Here is a 26,651-nt window from a genome sequence, read left to right as displayed (position 1 = left end):
GCAATATAGTTTTTAAAAATCTAAATGACTGTTTCCCCAGTCAGTTAACCTCACAAAAAAAAGTATGTGATAGATATACTCTGGAGAATTAAGCCAAGGATTGGAGATAGATGATAGCTGGACTGACAGACACATAGATAAATGTGGGGACAGGGTGGTGACAGAAAGAGGAGCCATGGAAGGAAACACTGGCAAATACTTCCTTATCTTCTCTAACTGATAAAATAAGGCAGAACACATTGTCAAGTGTTCTTTCATTTCTGATTCTGACAATTATGAAATCACTAGCACAATTTGGGAGCTTTTCAATGAAAGCCTATTGAAGCATTTGTATCATTTACGAATTTTTACAATGGTTCATTTTGATTTGTACTTGCTCTATAATTTTGAGGACTGGGTTAATTATCTGTCTTGATGTTGTAAATACACATTTACTCTAGAACAGAGGTCTATATATTTCAGAGAAGGTTTCCCCACATCACTAATAGTTGTGTTGAAATCTTGCCACAGATGAGGCTGTGTGGATATGGTGTCGATTAGAGAAAGCTCCGGGCCAAGGATCAGAAGATCTTGTTAACAGTGTCTAATCCTTGCTCTGCCTCTACCTCAACCATCTCAAAGGTTTCTCTAAGTTCTGGTCTATGATTGTGCTCAATGGCTAATTTCTGGTAATAATATAAATAGCAACTGTTTACTGAGCACTTACAATATGCTGAGTAGATGAGTCAAGCACTTAACACACATTATCTCATTTATGTCTCATAATGACCTCATAAGGTCAGATTAGGAATCCAGTGCTCAGGAAGTGATGCCCAAGATCCCAAAGTCAGTAAGGGGCAAAATCAGAATTTGGACTGTAGCCCTTGTACATAATACTGCCTGCATAGACAGCAGACCAAATAACAGGGGCTGAGTTGAGGCAGAGTGAGAAGCTACAGACAGGAAAGGCCTGCAGCTCTGCCCTAGCCTACAGTCTCAAATTTGACCTGCCCTAATGCTAAGGAGTACATGAAAATTAGAACCTCCTACAGACTTCTGTATAAATCATGCAATAAATCATCAAAAGAAAATAAATGCTACTTTTTTAAAAGAAAGAAAATAGATAGACAGTACAGAAATTCAAGTTACTGCACTTGCAAGGGTCTTCTCTGATGTAAATAAAATAGTGATGCAGATAAGCTTAAGTAAGTAAATAGATGAGTGAATTAACAAATGAAACTGGTGATGTGATGGAGAAGAAGGAGAGAAATGTCACACGTAGCAATAACATTACCAAAAATTAAATGGTTGGGTTGGACAGCACAATTGGTTCTTATTAATGACTTCAACACTGGCTAGCCTTTGTGGCTCACAGTCAGCTGGTTCCAACCCACCTTTCTGGTTTTCTCTATCTCTGAATCACTGGATAATATTTTCTTTCACTCCAGTCCAGTAAACTCACTATCCTTATCCTTTGTATTCTTTGCATTTTTATTTTATTCATATATTTCCCCTAAAGAGCCTGTCTTTCCTCTTTTCACCCACAGCCAAAAACCCTACCTCCCTCCAATGTCTGGCTGAAATCCTGTTCCTTTTCTGTCACACCAAGAACAGGACAGGGGGGTTTCCAAGAGGCCTGCCAGTGGTTAGAGCAGTCAATGGAGATGTTGACAGGCATGAATTTCTCTCACATTCACATGAGTGGTTTCTGTTAATTTTTGATGTTGCAGTAAATGAGGGCTACCCAGGCAGACTCAGTCTGTCTCACCAACTCATCTGGATTTAAAAGGCTTTCACATGTCCCTAATGAAATGTTGGTGTCTTGGTCTCAGGCTGAGCATGAGCCAAGAGAGAGGGTGAACACAATATCAGTGATAAAAACAGTTTTTCCCTACTGCCAAGATGAGATCACTTAACCCTCTGTATCTTACACATTTTCCTCCAAAGATACCTTACATTCTCTCCACACTGTTTCTGCCTCTGCTTGTGTTGGCTCCTCTGTGTGCAATGATCTTGCCTTCCCTCCCTACTACTTTCTCTTCCTCTCTCTGGCTAAAGCCCTCTCATTCTTCAAGACACACCACTCAGGCATCACCCCTCCAGGAAGCCATCCATGACTCTCTCAGAGTTAAGTGAAACTTCTGCATGCTCCCACAATATATTATGTGCATCTCTATAACTCTCCTCACTATATGAATTTTTATTTATTTGTTTAGGTATCTGCCTTCTCCAATAACAGTTAGATCCTGTACAAAGCTGCATCTCTTTCATCGTTACGTCTTTTACAGCCAGGAGAGGGCCTGGCACATAGTAGGATTTAATGATTTTGCTGAATAATTGAATGAATGAATGAATGAATGGGCAAAAAAATTACAGAGCTACCTGTCAGGCCAGAAGATGTGCCCTCTTTCTTCTAGGATGGAACTCTCGAGACTAATGCTCTGAAGACAAGCCCTTATCATGTATAAACAAGAAGTCTGGCATAAAGCCTCTTTAACAATCAGAGGTGGATGGATCTGCAGAGGAAGCTGCCAGGAGACCTGCACCCAGGAGCTGTCCAGGGTACTGAGCTAACTAGGCTGTTTCCATTCCTAACCCAGAAAGGCTCTCTGCTCTGGCCATGTCTTGTCTGCCACCTCAGCCTGACTCAAACCTTGAAATCTGGCAGTCAAATAATCCCCACCGGTGCACTAGCTGTCTATGCTCACTTGATTCCTGCTTGCCACTGGCCATTTTCCAGATCAGTTACTGCCCTGACTCAACTGCTTGCATTTACCGGCTCTAGGCTGGCTCCCTGCCTCAGGCTTTCCCTGATCTGATCACTAGCACCTGCTGAATCCTTTGCTATTCCATAATCCAAAAGCCAGTTCCCTAGCAAGTTTCAAATCATGCCTCCGAACTGCCTGTGCTGAACAGGAGAGCCACAGCCTCAGGCTGGACAAGATAAAGCTTGGGAGGGAGGAACTATCATGCAGCTCAGAAACAGCAGTCTCCTTGCAAAGGGAAGTCTCATGCTGCCCAAGGCAGAATGTGACATAGGTGGCTTCTGTAATATGCCATCTGCTATTTTCCATGCCATCAACAGTAACATAGTGGGCAGATAATGGAAGGGAGCTTAGCACTCCCGGACCAGGAGGGCAAAGGTAAAAGGAATCCAGATGCTGTCATCCAGATAGGACTTCTTGCCTCACATTAGCTGTGTGAGTCAAAGATAGGATATCTATATCCTAGATATAGATATATAGGATAGGATAGGATAAGGTTTAAATTGCATCTGCTGTCACCGTTATATAAATTAATTAAAATCAAAAAAGTGGATAAAATTAGAAGTTTTATAGAACTATTTTATTTCTTTTATTTGAACTGCCTACCACTTGAGCCAAAACACTTTCAGCAGATTAAGGGTCTTGAAAAATTTTAATTCACATTAATTTAAATGTTCCAGGCTTTGTCTTAAGGACCATCTTAAACACTACTCACATGTTTCTCACTAACCATAGTTTATTGCTGATGTACTGTAGCTTTCTATATATAATTTTCAAATAGAGCACCATGCTCCATCCTGGTGAAGTTTTCCAAGTACCTTCCTTATTTACCATGCTGCCTCTGCTGGGAATCCTCAGTGACAAAGAGTTCCCAAGCCTGTCTTCCCCACCCCCTGCCCCAATCAAAACCTCACACCACATGGTTTGGTTATAGAATAGTAAAGACAACACCTCTCCTCTCTATCCACTGAAGCTGAAGCTCCACAAATGCTGGACCAAGGAATCCCCAGGAACTGACACACCCTTCCAAAGCATATTGCAAGGCTACCTGTATTTCTTAGCCTCCTGCTCTCACCCAGCCCTTAGATCTAGATCCAGTCATAACAAAAGTCCCCCACAGACAACACTTCCCAGTTCAACAGTCCTCATCAACCATTGTAAGCACCCTTTGAACTAGGGCATCTTTCTCAGAAAAGTCCTTCTGCCATCCTAGAAGCCCTTTTCATGAGACTATTTTTCCCTTTTTCTATCTCGTTGAGTGTATATATGCATGAGTGTATATGTACCTACGTATAAGTCAGCTAGGAGCAACTACTGATTTGCAGGTCACAGAAGATAAGAGAATCCTACATCCTTAGCCTAAGGTCTTAACAGCCGGGTAATTGCATACTCAGGGGCCAGCACAATTTGCAGGTTTCTCTCCCTTTCTGCTTAGCTTTGGAAGTGTAACAACCACTGAGTTCAAAGGACACCCTGGCCTCGGAGGACTTAAGGGGTGCCGTTAGGAAGCTGACGACCTCGGCAGCTGTCAGAGCTGAAAATTGGCTGACTTGTGCCTCTTGGCCAGCCCCCTCACATCTGTGAAAGAAACCAGTCATGCTTGAATCACTCCTCTTTTGTTTTCTTGGATTTTAATCTTTCCTGCAAGCCTAGAGGTGTTGATTAGGGTGTCAGAGAAAGGGAAGGAAAACATGATCTGTATCCTCTTGCCCACATCTCCACATCTCACTCTCATATTCCACTATCAAACAAGGCAGCCAAAGCTTGCAGCTGGAATCAGGTACTTTCTATGTCTGGAGTCGATCACCCTCAAAACATCAGTTCACCTGTACAAAGGTGTTGCTACTGAAAGCTAAGAATACTTCTAATCCAAAATTTAGAGCAAGGACAGCTCATTTTAAAGGGATCTGCTTTGCTTCACTGGATAATTCTGAGCATCCTCTTTTTTCTTACTACCCCTTCTGCAACCCTAGACCTCTGGTTCTCCCATGTAAACCACCCAGTGCTTCCTTCACCTGAATAGCCCAGCCCTCTGCTGAGCATTTCCTTACTACATCCACTATTCCTGCAGTGTTTTAACCCTCCTTTTCCCACCTTGTAAGCAGCCTCAGAAAACTTCTGCCGTAAGCCTTCTCAGGTGAATCTGAAAAGAGGCTGTGTTCCCACAAGCCTGGTAGAGAAAGAGGTCAGAAGTCAAAAGCAGTGCCAGGACTTGGCTCTGACATTAACTATGTGTGCCTCCTCCACAAGTACCGTAATGCCGCCGCCCACAAAATTATAGAAAGGCTTAAAGGCCTTTCCAACCCTGAAGCCCCCTGCCCCATAACACCACTCTAAATATGAGTTTCACTTTCACTATTCTACATACTTTTAAAACCTCCACCTATAGTGCTCACATCTAGCATACATGTCTTTTGCCTTATTTGTTCTTTTATTTGTGTGGACTTCTAAAATTCTATAGTTAATATATTTTAATAAATAATATAAGTCATAAGAATATGGCTAAATCAGGTTTTTGCATTTACATCTATATGATATTCAGATGAATTCTGAATGTTTTAGCCAAATAGTCTGTATTTATAATGTGGAGTATGTTGATCTACAGAAATATGTGCATATTTTACCATCGATAAGCAAAACATTCCAAACATGACTCCTTTGGAGGTTTTGCCATCAAGGAGACACATTCTGATTGAGCTTTGAACATCTGCCCACCCCAGTATTTCTTGCTGCTTAAATAACTTTGCATGGCAAATATTCTTGATGATGATGAATTATCCCTTTACCTCCAGAGAGGGCTCAGTTTTGAAAATCCATCAAGATCCTACCGAAATGCAGAGCTTAATGTTTTTGTCATCTTTGTTTTCCAGGCCATGAAACTGAAATTTTCCAAGCTTTAATCTGTGAGGTTAGCACATCCTAAAAGTTGTCAATTTTTTCCATAAATGCAAAGCTTGTTTTTGCTAGTGAAAATAAAACAAGATAATAGGTAGCTAAGGCAGGAAAGCAAACTGAATAACAAGTACAAAATGTTTAAAGGTGATATCTCTTTTAGATATCTAAAATTATATTTCTAGTTTTTCTTTAAGTTACCCTTTCTTACCAACAGAGATACTAAGCAAATGATATTAAACAGAGCTATGTGCTAAATTAGCTACCATGTTTGCTTTTAGAATTTGGAATTCATAACTCAGTTATAAAATCGCTGTTGGCTTTTTCCACTACTCTGCCTTCTATCCCTCTAGGATAGGAAAAACTCAGGCAAGCATCCTGAAATTGCCAGGGGGTAGGTAGCAGAATGTGCTTCTGACCACTAAAATACTCTCATTGTTCACACACTAGCCACACCACTGAGCATGTGACCTCTTTCCAACACTGACAAGTGAACATGAACAGCCCTGCTGACTTTGATTGGCGGTTCACTGGGTCTCTGACCTTGAATGACATTGCTGGCAGATTTTAATTGGCAGGCTGCAGCACTGCCGACCACCTCTAGGACACATGTCCACTCTTCAGAAATTAGCCCTTATCTTTTCAAAAACACTCTTATGTTTTCAAAACATGGACTAACATGCACCAAAATGTGACTGCGGTCATCAAACACAGGCTGGAAAAAAAAAAAAAAAAAAAAGAAACGCATGATCTTTAACTTACAACCTTCAGATCCCATTGTAATTGACATATCCAGTGATGCAGCTGGTCAGGCTTTGGCTGCATCTTTGTGAGAGCAAATATCAAAATTAAATGAGAGAAATTTAGACAGTCATACAGATATATTGTCTATAGGGCGTCAAATATTCAGATACTTGGAGCCTCTGAATGGTTCTTGACATGCAGACAAAACACTTGGATGACTGGTAAAAGGTTTCATTTTTCTCTGGATGCTTAGGAATACTCAAAGGAAGCTTCAGTCTCTGCTCAAAACCCTGATTCTGCATGTGCCTGGGTAAGACAGGGGCTCATGGTGCCTTCCCACTGTTCTGGTGAAAAACTATGCTGACTTTAACCCAGCACTCTACGTAGCCTCCAAATGTTTCCCTTAATAAATAAGAATTTACTTTCAAATTAAAATGCCATATTTTAGTTTGTTTAAGAAACTGTTGCCTTCCTTATAAAATCAAATCCAAATGCTCCAAAGCTAGCCACAAATGTGAAGCTCCCATACTCCTGTCACAGGAGTATGGTATAGTGTACACCTGTGCTCAACTTTGGTTTCTCCAGAAACTCCACCAAAAGGAGAGTAAAAGAATTACAAACTTTCAAGTGTAAAGAAAATGGGAAGAAGACAATGGCAAGTGGGAGACAGCAAAAATTTTTGGAAGTTGGAAATTTGGAGAAATTAACAGAGATAGTGTGATGGCTAAATACCAGGAGAGAAGAATAAGAACTAAGCCAATTCCACCAAGAGCATCTCAGAAAGGCCCAGGAATTAGAAACTCCCAGTGTCATGCAAGAAAGTGGAGTAAGAACTGAAAACAGGACAAGTGGATGAATGTCAGTATAAGAGGTATTCAGATTCCCTGGCTCCCTCCCAAGCAGACAAGCAACGAGTCCTCTTTTATTCCCCCAAAAAGAGGTTTATTCTATGGAAAAATAGACCAAAGAAAATCTAAACTTTTTACACAGGAGTGAGCAAGAGTTCTGTAGTGAAAGCAGAGGAGAATAAGAAAAAGTCTACACCCTGAACAGCAAACCCCAGCCGCCTTCTGCCAATCAGCTCAGATACTGCTGGCAGCCAGGCATGGAGTTCCCTGTCGCAGGTCAGGTTCCCTGGGAGATAAGCGTAAAGCGAAGATTTGTGTGCAGAACGTGTGTTGGAAGTGCTGTCTAGATCAACACCTGTGTAGGAGGGAAGGGAGCATGGCTGGGCAGAAGAGGAGGTGCTGCGGTGACAACAAAGGACTCAATGAATCCCACTGGGAGCTCCAGAGCTAGGATGGTCCTTCAGAGTTCCCTATGCTGAAGAGAGATGCCAGACCTTTGTATTCCCACACCAACCAGTCACTAAATGTGAGCTGCTGTCTTCAGCTAGAGGCAAACACTCCAGCAATGGGAGAAATGATTGATTTAGTCCTCAAGGAGTGAGGAGGAGATCTGGAGGTGCAATTTGGGGATGAGCAGGATACTATCGCTGTCCTTGTCAAATTCCACTTGTCAATAATCAGAATAAAAAATATACTGTAACAGGGAAGACAGGCTGGTAACTAAATAACTTTAATAAAGTAAGTTACGTGCTCACCAAAGTTATGGGACCAAGGTTTAGTTCTGTGAGTGGGGAAAAGAAAGTGTGGAGGTCCTGGAGTATTTTTCCATGTTGAAGATATACGAACTGGATGTGGAAGGATGCATTAAAATGTATCCACTGGAGTAAATAGGGAAACCTGCACCAGATGGAAGGAAGAGTAAGCAAAGGAATGCATGTACAAAAAAATCGATTAAGTTCAGTGGGGGTAAGTAGTGAAGGAGAAAGGGGTGAGGAGATAAGTCTCTAAGGAAACCTTATGTGGAATGAATTTCTCTGTACAATAGAGAACTACTGAAAGTTTTTAAGAAGAGAAAGAAACTGACAAATGCCATGTGTCCAGATTTTACTGTCAGTGATTATAGAAATGATTGGAATTGGAAATGACTTGAAGTGAAACATGAGTAGGTAGAAAGTTTATGAAGCTCACGGGGGCAGTATAAAAGGGTTTTGCATGCTGGAGATTCAGATAGGCCTGGGTTTTAATCCTCACACTACTACTTAGCACCTAGGAAACCTTGCACAGATCACTTAACCACTCCAAACCTGCTTTTCATCTGCAAAATATGGGATACTAATACCTGCTTTAAGGGATTTTGGAAGCAAATAAACGAGATAATATATATTAAGTGCTTAGTACAGCACCTAGGACAGAGCAGGTGTTTATTAAATGAAATCTGATGGGTAGCAACAATAGTTAAGTGCTGTGGGCTGGGATTACTGTGTAGGCAGGAGAAATGAGAAGGAAGGCAAGGAGTTCGGGCATGCTGTGAGAGAGACTTGTAAAGAATTGAGAGAAGTTGGTTTTTATCTTTGAAAAGGAAAAGAAATAGGGGTAGATTCAATGATACCTTCACAGTTTTACATGGAACAATGGCAAGACCAACTGTTAGAATTATGCACATTTAAGGGTTGGAAGTATCGTACAATTTTGAGACATTTGATTTTAATATGGTCCAGATATTTAGTCAAACATTATTCTGGGTGTGTGGGGTGGGGGTAGGTGTGTGTGTTTTAGGTGATCAGCATTTGAATTGGTGGGCTGAGTAGAGCAGATTCCTCTCCCCATTGTAGGTGAGCCTCATCCAATCAGTTGAATGCCTGAATAGAAAAAAAAAGGGTGACCCTTCCACAAGTAGAATGAAACTCCTCCTGCCTGACTTCCTCAAGCTGGGACCTCAAAATATCCTGCCTTGGGACTCAAGTTGAAACTAGCCCTTTCAGAGTCTTGAGCCTTCCAGCCTTCACTCTGGAACCACCCCATTGGCTACCTGTTGCAGGAAGTCAGGGATCCCGAATGGAGGGACCAGCTGGAGCCATGAGGAACATAAATTGTGAAGATTTCATGGACATTTATCAGTTCCCAAAATTAATACTTTTATAATTTCTTATGCCTGTCTTTACTGCAATCTCTATCATAAAGTGTGAAGATTTCATGGACATTTACTAGTTCCCAAAATTAATACTTTTATAATTTCTTATGCCTGTCTTTACTGCAATCTCTGAACATAAATTGTGAAGATTTCATGGACATTTATCACTTCCCTAATAATACTCTTATAATTTCTTATGTCTGTCTTTACTTTAATCTCTTAATTCCGTTATCTTCGTAAGCTAAGAATGTCTGTCACCTCAGGACCACTATTGTACAAATTTATTGTAAAACATGTCTGTTGGAACAATATGAAATCAGTGCACCTTGAAAAAAACAGAATAACCATGGTTTTCGGGGAACAAGAGAAGATAAACATAAGTTCTGACTGCCTGCAGGGTCAGGTAGAATAGAGCCATATTTTTCTTCTTGCAGAGAGCCTAATAATGGATGTGCAAGTAGGAGAGATATTGCTGAATTCTTTTCCCAGTAAGGAATACCCTGGGGAAGGAATGCACTCCTGGGGGGAGGTCTATAAATGGCCGTTCTGTGAGTGTCTGTCTTATGTGGTTGAGATAAGGACTGAAATACGCCCTGGTCTCTGGCAGTACCCTCGGGCTTACTAGGATTGGGAAATTCCAGCCTGGTAAATTTTGGTCAGACTGCTTCTTTGCTCTCAAACTCTGTTTTCTGTTAAGATGTTTATCAAGACAATATGTGCACAGTGGGACACAGACCCTCATCAGCAATTCTAATTTTGCCTTTGCCTTGTGATCTTTGCTGCCCTTTGAAGCATGTGATCTTTATGACCTACTCCCTGTTTGTACACCCCCTCCCTTTTTAAAATCCCTACTAAAAACTTGCTTGTTTTGCAGCTCAGGGGCATCACGGACCTGCCGATATGTGATGTCACCCTCAGTGGCCCAGCTGTAAAATTCCTCTCTTTGTACTCTTTCTCTTTATTTCTCAGACTGGCTGACACTTAGGGTAAATAGAAAGAATCTACATTGAAATATTGGGGGCTGGTCCCCCAGAGAGCTACCCAAGTTCCAAGGGTGGAGAGAATTTCAGGGAGGGGCAGGTAAGCAATGGGCTAAGTGTCCATATAGCTAAATGAAAATGAGGGTCAATAAAAACACTTAGAATTTGGGTGACCTTGATATAAAAAGTTGTAATAGATTAAGAAAACTGGATTGCTCCACAGGTGCTTTTATAAAATCTCTCACTTTAATACTGCAAATGTCATCAAATATTTTTAGACAATATCTTAGGGGAAGGTTGAAAGCAGAACAAATCACATAAAATTATCCTTGAAAACACAAGTGTAGGCAAATACTTGGAGAATATCATGGCTGGGACCAATCCACTGCACAGTCCATTTCTCAGAACCAGGGATTTAGTCCTGGTAGGAATGGTCTTGGTTGTCTTTTTGTTTCCTGTGTCTGCTGTAATGAATCACCATAAATTGAATGCACTAGAATTTATTCTCTCACAGTTCTGGATACCATAAGCACCGGGCTGAAACCAAGGTGTCAGCAGGCCTGCACTTCCTCCAGAGGCTCTTGGGGAGAATCTGTTTTCCTGCCTTTTCCAGCATCTAGAGTTACCTACCTTGGCTCATAGCGCCTTCCTCTGTCTTCAAAGCCAGTGGCCTAGCATCTTCTTTCTCTGATTCTTCTTCCCTCTGCTTCCCTTACGTGGCTTTCTTGGGGTGTGTGTGTGTGTGTGTGTGTGTGTGTGTGTGTCTGTGTGTGTGTGTGTGTGTGTGTGTGTGTGTGTAATCTCCCTCTTATGAGAATGCATGTGACTCCATCTAGAGCCCTCCTGGATAATCTCCCCATCTTAAGATCCTTAGGTTATCACACATGCAAAGTCATTTTCTACCATGTAAGTTAACATTCACAGGCTCCAGGGATCAGGATGGGCATATCTTGTGGGAGACCATTATCCAGCCTACCACAGTTAGTAACGTGAAGACTGTGTTGAAATATCCACGCTAACAACCCAGCAGCCCAGGTCCTAAACTCAAGCATCCAAACTCAAGGATTTGAAAGAGAAGCACCCTCAAATGCAAGCCAAAACATAACCAGAAAAAAAAAAAAAAGGTAGGCACTTTAAAGAGAGAACTGGAGATAAGATCTCTTCAAGAAAGATAATCCACAGTCGTGGAAGGCCTGTCACTTAGCAAGAGCTGTGCGCCAATCAGATGCTCTGTCAGAAGGCAAAGCAGGAGAAAGCCCTGCCTAATTGGATTGGCTGTCTTAATGGGCCAGAAGTCAAGTCAGAATGAAAACTATACTCAATTCAGCCACCTGAAATTGGTTGTAAAAAGGATGCAATAAAATAGGTCAGTTTTCTGAGACTGGTAAGAGGGTCCACGCCCAAATGGACTGAATGCTTCTGTCTTTATGTGACTGTTTGTCACCTTGTGACTATAGCCTTCAACCATGCAGTGTGGGTGAATCTATCTTATTTTTAAAGGGTTAAAATCCGGTGACTGAATTAATTCATTCTGAGCGTCCTTCCTACCTACTGCCAGTGAGTAGAATTTATTATGAGTTTGACCAATTGCGCCAGTTCTCTCCCTGCTGAATGACACAGCTCATCAGCTCATCCTCTTTAATATGTCAATACTGAAGTGGAGACTTCTGAGAATGCCTTCCTCCTGAGGGTCCTTCTATTGGTCTTGACCTGCCATTGCTGGTTTACTCTTTCCAAAAATATTTACAGAGTACCTGCCATGAAAGGCACTTTACATAAGTTCTAGCTCCTAAGACTCTCACAACGGAATGGACAGAATCAAGAAGATATAGTCTCATATTGCCCAGATTCCGAATTCTCATCACATTCTGGAGCTGTATCAAGCCTACTGTCCATGTGTGCTATAATGAATTGGATAGTATTCCCCCAAAATTCATATCCATCCAGAACTTTACAATGTGACCTTATTTGGAAATAGGATCATTGCAGGTGTAATTATTTAAAGATCTCAAGATGAAATCATCTTAGATTTAGGGTGATCCCTATATCAAATGACCTATTGAGAATACTATCCCCCTTGCCAATATATTAATATTAATAAATCTCATAATAAATTAAGAGCATGTCTGTTTATCCATAGCCTTATAGTAAACATATTCCCAGTACATTTTTGTAGTTTTCCATTAGGTTTTTTGGAAGTTGACAGTTTGTTTGTTTTGGTGACATTGACCTTCTCCCTAGAAGCCTTTACTTTGTGTCTTTCATTTTCTTCCCTAGCTGACATGTTAGTGGCATTGCCACATGGGTATCTGCTTAGAAGGCCAGCATTCTTCTTACTTTTTTTGCCAATAGGTCTTCAGGTTTATTAAAGCTAAAGACTGTGTTTATAGAAAACTACCATTTGGACTGAATTGACCAAACAGTTGATATGGCATTTCCCTACCCTCGCACCTAATTGTATGTTTGAGTAAAGAGACCAAGCTGAACAACTGTTTCGATACCAGTTGAACTCAATGTCTTCAGTTCCATCTAAAACATAGCCTTATGTTTACCTATGTCACCAACTTGTATATCCCACACATGTACTCCAGAACTTAAAATAAAAGTTAACCAAAAAAAGAGCCTTACCAACTAGCCAAATAGTAAAGGTAAAAAATAAAATAAAATAGAACCTGTTATGTATTATAGGCTGATACACCCACTAACTTAGGGTGGTTAGCTGATTTGTCCTCAATCCGTCAGAACACAAGAGCATCTAGATATGTAACAGAAAGGCAGATAAAGCAGGCAAGAAAATGCCCACACTGGGAAACAAACAAGGGCTGAGAAAAGAGATCTCTTAGCTGTACCTAGAGACTGAAGTGAGATACGGTTTTCAGCATTACTAGACCCAAAATTCTACTGCCCAAGGAAAGGGACGAGGAACTCTATTCTGCAAAACTGCACGAAAAATTTGACCCAGATATGAGAATACCACCAACATGTCATTTAGGGAAGATAACTAAAGAGAAAGAGCAAAGGCTTGTGGGAATAAGGTCAATTTTATCTAAACAGGAAAGTGCTCACAAAAGTACGGGAAGAGCAGCCGCAGTTCAGACAGGAAATCAACAACATGCACAGCTGAGGAAGGAGGAGTCAAGACAAATTAATTCCAACACAGTGTAAAATTCTCTGGACTCCAAGAAGACAAATAGAATCGGGGAAGAGGATGGGAGCACAGACTAGATGTCAAGGATCGCGTTAGGAATATTAGTTATATTGTTAATTTATTGGTCCATTTTATAGTTGAGGCTCAGAGAGCTTAAATTACTTGCCCACATAAACACAGCTGATAAGCAAATTCAAGCCGAAGTCTGTCACGTTCAGAGCCTCTGCTCTTTCTACTGCATCAGTGTTTCTCAAAGTGTAAACTGAGGCCACCTGCATCCAAGTCACCCAAAGTGCTTGTTAAAAACCCACGCCCAGTACTTCTAAATCAGATTCTCCTTAGGTGGTTCTGTGTACTGTACCCCCTACAGGGCCTCCTCTCTGAGACAGGCCTGTCCTCTGGGAAAAGTAGAGAGGCTCCTGCCTCCTACAATGGCCCTAGTCCCAGGAATCACCCAGTGTATTCACAGAGTCAGATCTTGAAAATAAGGACAAAGTCCAGCCATCAGAACTGAAGGGACCAAAATGTAGAAATGAGTTGAGAGTCCAGCAGCCTCACCCATTAGCAGGCCCAAGTTTCACCCTAGAGCCTCTACATACAATACGAGAAGGAATCAACCAACTGACCAAGGCCAAGTGGTCAGAACTGTGGCAGCAACCGGGAGGCCAAATATTGAGGGTCAGTTTGTTCTCTCTTCCTCTGTGTAAAATTCTCTGTGTTTTTTAACTATCTCCTCCTCCAATTTTCAGCTTCCTTGTCTATAGTCATAACAATAGCTGACATGCACTGAAAACCTCTAGTATGCAAGGCCCTATTGTAGGACTTCTACACATATTTATTTACGTGATTCTGCAACCACTTGAGGAAAAAGGTACAATTTATATACCCATTTTACAGATAAGAAAACTAAAGCACAAAGACATTAAACAACTTGCCCAGGGTCACCCAGCTGGCAAGTATGTCACCCACCCATACTTATCTGGAAAGTATGTCTTCAGAGCCATACACTCAGTCATGACACAGTACTTCCTCTCTGACTGTAGCTATGGTGCCACGTTTCACAAGCCTAACACTTGGTAGGAAGCTAGAGGTGGTGCCATTTTGGGACTCAAATTAGGACTCAAAAACTGCCCTGAGTACATATGTCTGACCAGCTATGATAAGGGAGACAAAAAGATCTCAGCGAATTTGATCTAGTCACATCAGATTCTGCTGTGACCGAGGGTACAGACATGTTCCCAAACCATCAGCTAAATAAACAGAGGAGCCAAACTCCAGCAGATGCATGTACTCTTGTTTTATTTACCATGAGTCCAGGAAGCATCACAACTTCTCCTAGAAGCCTGTTTTGGGGGGAAAAAAAATTGCTTGGAAACAGAGAGATAAAATCAATAGGAAGGTGGAATCTTTGAAGAGTTTCTCAGTCCAAAAAAAAAGACAGCAGCAGCAGGACGTTCTGGAGGGTTGTCTTCAGTGGCTGAAGTGCCTACAACTGACCAACAAGGTAAATCAAATCTGCTGCCAATACATTCTTTTGCTGTCCAGATAAAACGGCAGACTAAGCTGGTGAACTTTCACCCTTCACCCGCGCTCTTCAAGCCAAAGTACAGATTAAAAAAAATCAATAACCCCAATCGATGGGAAAATATTTTTAGTCTCTAACTGAACGATATGTTTTGACAAGGCCAAAGAGGAGCACAAAAGAATGGCGAAAGATAAAAGACAGAAAATTAGGAATTTGCTTTATTGGGTGAGGTGGAATCACCAATCACTTTCTTTTTTCCTCGCTGACATTCGTCTAAATTATCTCACAGCAAGGAAATAAAGTGTAAGGAGATGAATTTATAAAATGGCATGATTCACTGCCAAGCACCTTAAAACCTATTATTGCTACCATTTTCTGTTGCCATTTCCAAGAAAGCAATCTAGAGAAATGTCCATGTTCAGAACACAGTCAGAGAAAAGAGCATTTCCCCAAAGTGAATAGAGTGAACAATGGAACCACGGAGCCTCCCACCCCCACCCCGATCTGCAGGTCACATCCAATACTGAACACATCAGAAAGTGTTTAAAATCCCCAATTTGACTTCATTTTTCTCAAAATAACCATTGTTTTTCATAACTCAATACCCTCGAGTTCCCTTCCTAACAGAGCAAATTAAACACATAATATCACCTTGTCTTCTGGCCCTTTAAGCAGTAATTTATTTTTGTACATAGGTGCAAGCCTGTTGTATTTCCAAAAATTATTTCACATTTTTTCCTACATTAAATAAAAATGATAAACATGCAACCCTGAATGAAATTAACAAAAATTACCTGTCAATTTGTTTGCTTTTTTTTTTTTGTAGAAGAAAGTTGTGAACATACCAATTGATTAATATTTTCAATTCTTTATAGTAACGACAATTGGTAAACAGATTTATGGGATTCAAAAATCTATATAAATCCAATAGACTGAGAGTTGGCATCATAGCGACCTATTTTACTTATTAATACATATCCTTCTCTTTTTTTCTCCCTTAATATCAAAGCCTCATCTGTTATTTGATAAGCCTTTGGAGTGAATTTAATGACTATCATTTTACTACAACTCTTTATTTTTTCCTCTAGCAGAAGCTTAAATATATATTTCTTACATAAATACATACCTAAGCTGACGGTTACATCTGTGTGATGGCAGCCAATTCTACCCACAAAAATCAATCAGTTCCATAAAAGAGATTGCCAAACCAATGGTTTGACATCATATATGTGGCAGTCAAAGCATCCACTCAATGGCTACTTGATTGGCCATTTTATTAATACTGTAAGTAAGTTGCTTCGTTGTTAAGATCAATGCAGATTTTCTAATTGCGATCATTCTGGTAGGATGAAAAAAAAATGGAATAGTCTAGTCCCCTGAGACTTCCATAAGAACCAGCTTTGTACACTTGTGTTCTATTTACCCAAGTGTAGCAACCTTCACAGACTGTTGGTACCCTCACTTCACAGACTCTCCAGGATACTTGGACCTACTTACATTTTTGTTAACAGGAACAATGTACTTCACTGTCTCTGTTAGTAAAAATCATATAACACTTGCTTCTCTTTCCTGAGCATTTACTATATGCCAAGCTCTCTATGCTTAGCATTCTTATGCATCTGATCTCAGTTAATCTCAGAACTAACCTACAACATAGGTAGTATCAGCTCCAAATTACAGAAGAAAAAAGCCTTGGCGAGATAAAGTAATTGCCCAAGGTCACAACAGTAAAGTGGTAGAGACAGGGGTCTAATCCCATTTCTTTCTGATTCTGATGTCTATACCACTACTTCATTCGGTTTATGGTACCACCACCTAGATGGAATAGAGCTGATAAGATTCACCACCTGAAGTAGTTGGAATGACCAGAAAATCACATTTGATCGACTCCTTAGTTCACAAACTATCGTGCCATATTCAAATAAACATGAAAGTCACTTTTAATTTGTTAAGTCATTAGTTGTGATACATTTATTAAGCACCTTTAATTCTGGAATATTTATGTGAATACAGTTCATTAATAAATTCCCAGTAGGCCCCCTTGTTAAGAAATACTTGCACTTGCTTAGTGAAAGATCAATGCATGATAAACACATTTTAAGTGCATTGTAAGTACATCCTGTATGTACTTCATGAGCAGGTGAAAGGCCAAAACCAAAAGTGTTATACATGTTACCCATGAAGACTCATTTCCTCAGAATTTTCCAAAATAATTTTTCAATATCGAATTGTCATATTTCACACATTTCCTCAAAATGGCTGTCAATAAAATGTCATGCTTCAGGTTGCCCATTTATTCACATCTCTCTTCAAGTTGCCTAAAGGACTTTGGACATACACTCCCTCTTTTTAACATTCCCTAGAAGTCCTTACCATGGTAGTTGATTGTTGAAGCACTTGTAATTGAAATGAGTAGGTAATTATGATGTTCAAAGCTTTCAACATGCTCAGGGAAGTGTGATGACTACTTGAATTAGCTAACGAAAACATGTCAAGTCATTGCCAAAAGATCTGTCACAAAAATCCATTATTTGCAGCTGGGAAGTTACCAACTGTTCGAAAAACCAGAATGACTCTCTGTAACTCCAGCTACATAGTATTTGACTCCATTATTTGTGAGTAAAACTGGGTGTATATGTGAATCACGGAATGTTTTCACAATGGAGAGACATGGTAGACTCAGTGATTCCCTGACCATCACAATGTTCAAAACATTCTGTTTCTAACAGGGGCTGAGGGACTGAGCTTTTCTTAGCAAAAAATGGATTTAGCTAGCTAAATCTAGATTTGCCTCTCCGGTTGAATCCTAAGTTCTTGAGAGGTAGAGACTGTTACAGGAAGTTCATGCTCCAAATCTAGCCTTTAGTCCATTTTCCTTAAACCTTCCAATGCTTCTCATAAGACTGGAATAAAATCTAGATCTCTTTCCATGACCTGACAGCCTTGGTAGCTGTGTGGTCACCACCTGGAATACACAACCCACAGACTTCTGTGTGGCCAGCAACTATTTTATTCATCATTCAGGTCTCAGCTCATGCATCATCCCTCCAGAGACACCTCCGCTCCACCACTCCCCACTCATTCTTTATTATTTTGTTTTCTATCCTCTGCAGCACCTATCATTATCAGAAGTTGCACTACTAGACTACAGGTTCCACTGACTGATGAAGGGGAGGAGCCTAACAAGGGGGAGGTGTTCAATATTTGTCGAACACATGAATCTCCAGGGCAATGACGGACAACTTGGATTGAATCAGATTTTTTATTAAGCCAAACTGCTTTTGGGGAAGTACCAGTTTTATTCCTCATGCAATAGCAAGCTGATTCTTCAAAAATTTGACTACTGAATTTTTTGGTCCAGGCCTTTTTAAACCACAGGTATATGGACATGGTCTTAGGATAGATTTTCCCCTGACCTGCGTGAAGCTGCTTCATGCCTTCTCTGTGCCTTTGCATATGTCCCATCTGCCTGGAATGCTTTTCCCCTCTCCACCTGATAACTTCGACTCATCTTTCAAACTTGTCTAAAGCATCCACTTCTTGTGGAATGCACTTGTGAGTGGGGTCCTCTGTTTGCTTCCATAACTTATCTCCTGCAAGTCATCTCTCATAGTTTATTCTCTAGCAACATTGGTATTTTCACCAAACTCTGTCACATGTTTGTGTTCTATATATGCATTTCTTTCTACCAGAAATTGACTAGATTTTATTCCAGTCTTATGAGAGGCATTGGAAGGTTTAAGGAAAATGGAAGGTATTGACTCTTTACCCAGCTTGCCTTCCTGTGTCTTTTAATTGGAGCAGTTAGCCCATTTACATTTAAGGTTAATATTGTCATGTGTGGATTTGATCCTGTCATTATGATGCCTGGCTACTTATTTTGCAGACTCGATGTATTCGCTTCACAGTATCACTGGTCTTTGTACTTCAGTGTGTTTTTGTAGTGGCTAGTAACGAGTTTTTGTTTCCATATTTAGTGCTTCCTTCAGGAGCTCTTGCAAGACAGGCCTGGTGGTGATGAACTCCCACAGCATTTCCTTGTCTGAAAAGGATTTTATTTCTCCTTCACTTATGAATCTTGGTTTGGCCGGATATGAAATTCTGGATTGGAAATTCTTTTTTTTGAGAATGTTGAATATTGGCCCCCAATCTCTTCTGGATTATAGGGTTTCTGCTGAGAAGTCCACTGTTAGTCTGATGGGCTTCCCTTTGTAGGTGACCTAGACTTTCTCTCTCTGCTCTTAACATTTTTTCCTTTATTTCAACCATGGAGAATCTGATGATTATGTGTCTTGGGGTTGATCTCATGAAGTATTTTACTGGGATTCTCTATATTTCCTGAATTTGAATGTTGGCCTGATTTGCTAGGTTGGGGAAGTTCTCCTGGATGATATCCTGAAGTATATTTTCAAAATTAGTTCAGTTCCCCCATCTTTCAGGTACCCCAATCAGTCATATGTTCAATCTTTTTACGTAGTGCTGTAGTTCTCAGAAGTTTTGATCATTTCTTTTCCTTCTTTTTTTCTCTAATCTTGTCTGCCTATCTTATTTCAGCAGGATAGTCTTCAAGTTCTGAAATTCTTTCCTCTGCTTGGTCTGTTCAGCTATCGATATTTATGGTTGCATTATGACATTCTTGTGTTGTGTTTTTCAGCTCCATCAGGTCTTGCATGTTCCTCTATAAACTAGTTATTCTGGTTAACAGCTCCTGTAATGTTTTATCATGGCTCTTAGCTTCTTGCATTGAGCTAGAACATGCTCCTTTAGCTCAGCAAAGTTCATTATTGCCATAATAATCCATGGAGACTATGGCCATCCCTCCCCCGATGGGCTTTGTCCCAGGGAGATCAGAGTTTTGTCCATAAACCCCTGACTAGAGTTGCTGAAATTCCCATAGAGAGACCCTGCCTGGTGAGGAGGGATGGGTCCAGGTCCAACCTAAAGAGGCAGTCTGGTCATAGTCTGCCACAGTCGCTGTGCTGCACTGTGAGGAATTCTTCTTGGGTCAAAACCACCCAGTCTCTCCAGCACCAGCAGGGGAAAATGGCTGTAGTGATGATGGCTGCCCCTCCCCCATGGACTCAGTAGTCTTAGGTAGTCTCCAGCTGAGTGGCCACCAAGAATCTGCACAACTCTGTGCTCGGAACCCAAGGCCCTGGTGGTATGGGCTCACAAGGGGATCTCCTGATCTGCAACTTACTCAGATCCATGAAAAGATTGTGGTTTCACCAGCGGGGTAGCACAATCACTCACCACCTCCCATGGCTGGAGGTGGGAGCTCCCCTTGCTTTGTGCATCTCCTGGGTGGGCTGTTGCTCCACCCTGTTTTTCTCACTCTCCCTGGGTCATGCCAACCACCTAATAAGTCCCAGTGAGAAAACCTGGATACCTCACTTGCCAGTGCAGGATTTACTCACTGCTTTTCATTCCCCTTAGTGGGAGCCTCCAACCACAGCTGTTTCTAGTCGGCCACCTTGGCCCCTCCCCGTCACTTCTCTACTGTATCTTTCTATGGAACTCCTATTAATTCTTCAAAACCTACTCCAGTGTCATTGCTTCTGTGAAGCCTTCTGTGAATCATCTCCACTCCAGAAAGAAGTAATCACTCCCTCCACTGGGCAACATCTCTACCCTGAACATATCCAGTTTTTACTTTTCATACTCTTTTAAAATTACTTATTTTCAAATATCAAACTGTCTTTGACACTATACCAGTGCTTCTCAATCCAGATGATTTGACCTCTCTGGAAACATTTGGCAATGTCTGAAGGTATTTTTAGTTGTCATAACTAGGGGAAAAAGGGATAATGCTACTGGCATCTAGTGACTAGAGGCCCAGGATGTTGCTACACATCCTACAATTCACAGAGCAGTACCCACAAGAAAAAATCATCTGGGCCAAACTGTCACTAGTGCCAAGCATGGACTAAGATTCCTATGTGCTGCAAAGGGCTTCAGTGATCAGTGTAGTTGGAGCCAAAAATGCGTTCAACCTTTCCTTCATCTTTGCAAGAGACAAAATGGCTGAAATAGGGCTCTTCAGCTTACTTTTTCCGTATGGAAAGTGAGAGTTTATAGATACACACAAGGTGCCATAAGCCTAGGACTCAGAAATCCTGGGTTTGAATCCTGGAGCTATGTGGCCTTGGGCAACTCACTAAGTCTCTCTGAGCCCCAAATCAATGAGATGCAAATAACATCAGCTCAAAGGGCTATGCAGAAGATGAAAGAAAATCATGTGTATGAAAATGCTATGTAAACTAAAAAATTTGAACATTAATACTTTCTTTCCATGAAGGGGAGAAAAGAGCCAAAAACAGTTTCAGTTTTATTTTCTAGCCCTGGTTATAAAATCAGCTCAGAGTGAGCCATCAAGTTTTCTGTTTATTAATGTACAGGCTCAATATCATGCAGTAGACAGGAGCCCCTTGTCATCATCTCTGTCATTCTTACAGCAATGGAGGCAACTTGATCTAAAATACCTGGGGCAAACCAGCTCCAAACTATGCCTCCCACACTCCCACTCCAATTACATCTTTGTATGTCCTGTATTATATAATGTAGGCCAGCAGCTGGGACATGCAAACCTCAAAGTTTCAGTGGCTAAACATTGCAGAAGCCCATTTCTTGTTCATGTAGCATCCAATGCAGGTGCCAGTTAGAAGAGGGTGAAGCAGGTGGGTGCTGTGCTCCATGCAGTCATTCAGAGACCTGGGATTCCAATGACTCTGCCATCTTCAACATGTAGCTTCCAAGCTTACTCTGGGCATTGACATCTAATTGGAAGACAGTAGGAAATAGAGGTTAGAGAAGGCACACACTTAATTTTTAAACATCTCAACTTAGAAGGGATACATACATCACTTCTACTCATATTCCATAGGTAAGAATTAGTCATATGGTCCTACCTGGATGCAAAGGAGGGGAACTGAAATATGTAGTCCTTAATTTCCCAGCCACTTTTCAGAAACAATCAGAGAAGGTACACACTCAATTATTAACATCTCAATCTGAAAAGGACACATACCTCACTTCTACTCACATTCTATAGGTAAGAACTAGTCATATGGTCCCACACAGATACAGGGGAGGAGGACTGAAATATGTAGTCCTTGATTTCCCAGACACTTTCCAGGAACAATTTTATATTATGAAAGGGGAGCAGGAGAGCAAGAAGTTTTGCTAGATAGCTAACCATCTCTGCCACACACGCTAAAGTATGCTCTGCTAACTTAATACTTTAGATTCTTCTTGACATTCTTTAAACACACCACGTCCCCCCACCCATTTCCCCACTCTTGTCTGTAATTTTACTGCTTCGTTAGTGTGTAATGCCCATTCCTTCCTGTATCTGTCAGTATGAATCTTTCAAGCCCAGCTCAATTCTCACCACCTCCGTGCAGTTTCCCTGATCCATTAGGTAGGATGTGCTCTCTCCCCACACCGACCTTCATGCTTCTTTGTACCTTTCATTATAACACTGGTGATCTATTTGGCATTTTGTTTATATGTATCCAAATCAATCCCATTACTAGGTTACAAGTTCTTGGAGAGTAGGGCCTATGTCCCATTCACCTATGTGTCCTTTACAGTATCCAGTAATATGCCTGTTGTGTAGTTTGTAGTGGATGCTCAGTATATGGTAGGTAATGTGACCTTTCATAGACATGAACCCATAATAATATCTCACTTGCTTGGAGGCAGATCCAAGCCTGCGAAGAACTCAGGGAAACAACTCTCCCTCACCATTCAAAAAAAAAGAATCCTATAAATTTTATCTCAGCTATTACTTCTTTTTTCACTCAAAGAAGCAGGTGCTTCCTGCCATGCTATTCAATGCTGCCTTTTATGAGGCATAATGGGAGTATTTTGAGTGACTGGGATTCTATTTTATTCTACCACAGAAGCCCAGGTAGCTAAAGGGCAACTTTAAGACCACCAACTAATCAGTACAGGATTAGTTGACAGCAACCTGCACAGGAAGAATGGATGAGCCAAGCATGTCTGGCCAGTAAACTAAAATTTGTTTTATTTGTTCAGAAAGGTATTTTGTGAAGCCTTGGCTGGCCATATTTTTAGCATTTAAAGAAATGCTCTAAATCAATAGAAAATATGGCAAATAAATTTTGGCACATCCCCACATAGAATACTCGGCTGTCATTAAAAAAATGATGTATTCACACCTCAAGAAACTAGAAAAAGAAGAACAAATAAACCCAATGTTAGCAGAAGGAAGGAAATAATAAAGATTAGAGCAGATATGAATGAAAACGAGAATAGAAAAAAACAATAAAACGAAGAGTTGATTTTTTGAAGAGACCACAAAACTGACAAATCTTTAGCTAAGCCAACTAGAAGAAAATGAGAAAAGCCTCAAATAACAAAAATCAGAAATGAAGGAGGAGACTACATAACTGATACTATAGAAATATAGAGGACTATAAGACACTGCTATGTACAATTATATGCCAACATACTGAATAACTTACAAGAAATGGATAAATTTCTAAAACACACAACCTACCAAGACTGAATTGTGAACTAAAAAAAAATCTGAACAGACCTATGACTAGTAAGAATCTTGAATTAAAAAGCTCCCAACAAAGAAAAACTCAGAACCGGCTGACTTCACTGAAAAATTCTACCACACGTTTTTAAAAGAATTAATACCAATACTTCACAAACTCTTCCAATAAAATCAAAGAGGAAGGAATTCTTTTAAGCTTATTCTATGAAGTCAATATTATCCTGATACCAAAATGAGATAAAGACACTATGAGTAATGAAAGCTACAGACCAATATCCTTGGTGAATATTGATGCAAAAATCTTTGACAAAATACAAGCACATTGAATTCAATAGCATGTTAAAAGAATTATACACTATGACCAAGTGGAATTTGTTCCTGGAATGCAAGGAAGGTTCAACATATGAAAATCAATCAATGCAATATACCACATTTACAGAATGGAGGACAAAAATGACATAATCATCCCAATTGATTCAGAAAAAGTATTTGAAAAAAATTCAATACAATTTCATGACCAAAAAAAGCCCTCACCAAACTAGGAATAGAAGGAAATTATCTCAACATAATGAAGGTTATATATGAAAAAATCACACAGCTAACATATACTCAGTCATGGAGAACTGAAAACTTTCCCTCTAAGATCAGAACAAAACAAGGCTACCATCTCTCACCACTTCTAGTCAACATAGTACTGAAAGTTTTAGCCAGACTAATTAGGCAATAAAATAAATAAAAGGCATCCAAATGGGAAAAGAAAAAGTAAAACTATCTCTATTCACAGAAGACATAACCCTATATGTATAAAATGCTATATGTAAAATTCCACCAAAAACCTGTTAGAATAAATGAATTCAGTGAAACTCTGGGATACAAAATCAACACATACAAAAAAATCAGTTGTGTTTCTGTACACTAACAATGAACAATATGAAAAGGAAATTAAGAAAGCAACCCTATTTACAATAGGATAAAAAAGAATAAAATAATTAGAACTTAACCTAGGAGGCAAATAACTTGTACACTGAAAACTACAGAACTTTCTTCAAAGAAATAAAATAAAACACAAATAAATGAAAGACACATACATAGTCTGTGAAATCCCTATCAAAATTCCAATGATTTTTTTAAAGAAATAGAAAAGGCCTAAAATTCTATGAAATCTCAAAGGACCATGAATAGCCAAAGTAATCTTGAGAAAGAAAAACAAAGCTGAAGAGCTCAGCCTTCCTGATTTTGAAACATTATTACAGAGCTATAGTAATCAAAACAGTATGGTGCTTACAAAGACAGAAACATAAACCAATGTAACAGAATAGAGAGCCCAGAAATAAACCCTCACATATATGGTCAGATAATCTTCAATAAGGTGCCAAAGTTATACAATGGGAAAAAATGGTCTCTTCAACAAATGTTGGGAAACCTGGATACCCATGGGCAAAAAAAAAAAGAAGTTGGACCTTTACCTTACATAATATACAAAGTTAATTCAAAGTAGATTAAAGACCTAAACACCTGAAACTATAAAGCTCCCAGAAGAAAATAGGGGGAAAGATTCATGACATTAATCCTTGCAATGATTTCTTGGATGTGACATCAAAAGTACAGGCAACAAAAACAGGAATAAACAAGTGGAACTACATCAAGCTTAAAAACTCCTGTGCAGAAAGGAAACAATGAACAGAATGTAAAGACAATCTATGGAATGGGAGAAAATATTTGCAAACTATCTGAAAAGGCATTAACATTGAAAATATATAAAGAACTCCTAAACATCAAACAATATCAACAACATCAACAACATCAACAAACAACATCAACAGAAATAATTTATTTTAAAATGGCAAAACTCGAACAGACATTTCTCCAAAAACACAAACAAATGGTCAATAAGCATATGAAAACATGTCCAACATCACTAATCACAGGGAAATGCAAATCAAAACCACAATGAGATGTCACCTGAAACCCGTTAGAATGACCACTATCAAAAAACAGAAAATAAAAATATTGGTGAGGATGTGAGAAAAATAGAACTATTGTACACTGCTAGTAGGAATGTAAAATTGTTCAGCAGCTATAGAAAACTGTATGGAGGTTCCTTGAAAAATTTAAAAACATAATTACTGCTTGATCCAACAATCCTAGATCTGGTTTTAAATCAAAAAGAATTGAAAATAGGACCTTGAAGAGATATTTGCACAACAGTGTCCATTGCAGCACTATTTGCAATAGCTAAGATATGCAAACAATTCAAGTATCCATAGACAGACGAATGGATAAAGAAAATGTAGTATATACATAAAATGCAATATTATTCACCCTAATAAAATAAATTTTGTCATATGTTGCTCCATTAATGAATCTAGAGAATATTATGCTAAGTGAAATAAGCCAGTCACAAAATCACAAATATTACACTATTTCGCTTAAAGTTTCCAAACTAGTCAAGTTCTTGGAAATGGTAGAATGGCAGTTGCCAGGGCTGGTGGAGGAGAGGAAAAGGGTGAGATGTTGTTCAGTAAGTGTAGAGTTTCCATTTTGCAAGATAAAAAAGTTCTAGAGTTCTATTGCACAAGAAGGTGCACATAGTTAACACTACTGTACTGTATAGTTAAAAATGGTTCAGGTGGTTAAAACAATGAAGTGTATGTACTCACTGATATTAAGACATGCTGATTAAAAAAAATCAAGAAGAAAGTTACAAAAAGAAAGTTATAAATAAGATGTATAACATAATCCCACTTTTGTAAATACATGTGTATGTATATATATATGCATGCATATGCATGTGTATTTGTATACATCTATGCATGTGTATCACATTTATATAGTTTATACTACCTTTATATTTATACACGATAGAATATGAGCACAACTTGACAAAATGCATATGTATCTGATTTGTCATTTTATTCCTAGTGTTCAGTACATAGTTGGTTAGAAATATTAATAGTTGATCAATGAATAAGCATATGTGCCATCCAAAAGACTGAAAAGTTATGCACCAAAATATCAACAACAGTCATCTGTTTCAAGATTTTTTGTCTTTACTTATCTGTATTTCTAAAATTTTTTCTAATGAACAGTATTATTTGTTCTCAAAATAATT

This window comes from Mandrillus leucophaeus, unplaced genomic scaffold (assembly GCF_000951045.1).
Source record: "Mandrillus leucophaeus isolate KB7577 unplaced genomic scaffold, Mleu.le_1.0 Scaffold108, whole genome shotgun sequence".
NCBI lineage: Eukaryota > Metazoa > Chordata > Mammalia > Primates > Cercopithecidae > Mandrillus > Mandrillus leucophaeus.
The sequence above is the reverse complement of the archived record's forward strand: the minus strand, read 5'-3'. Positions refer to the sequence as shown.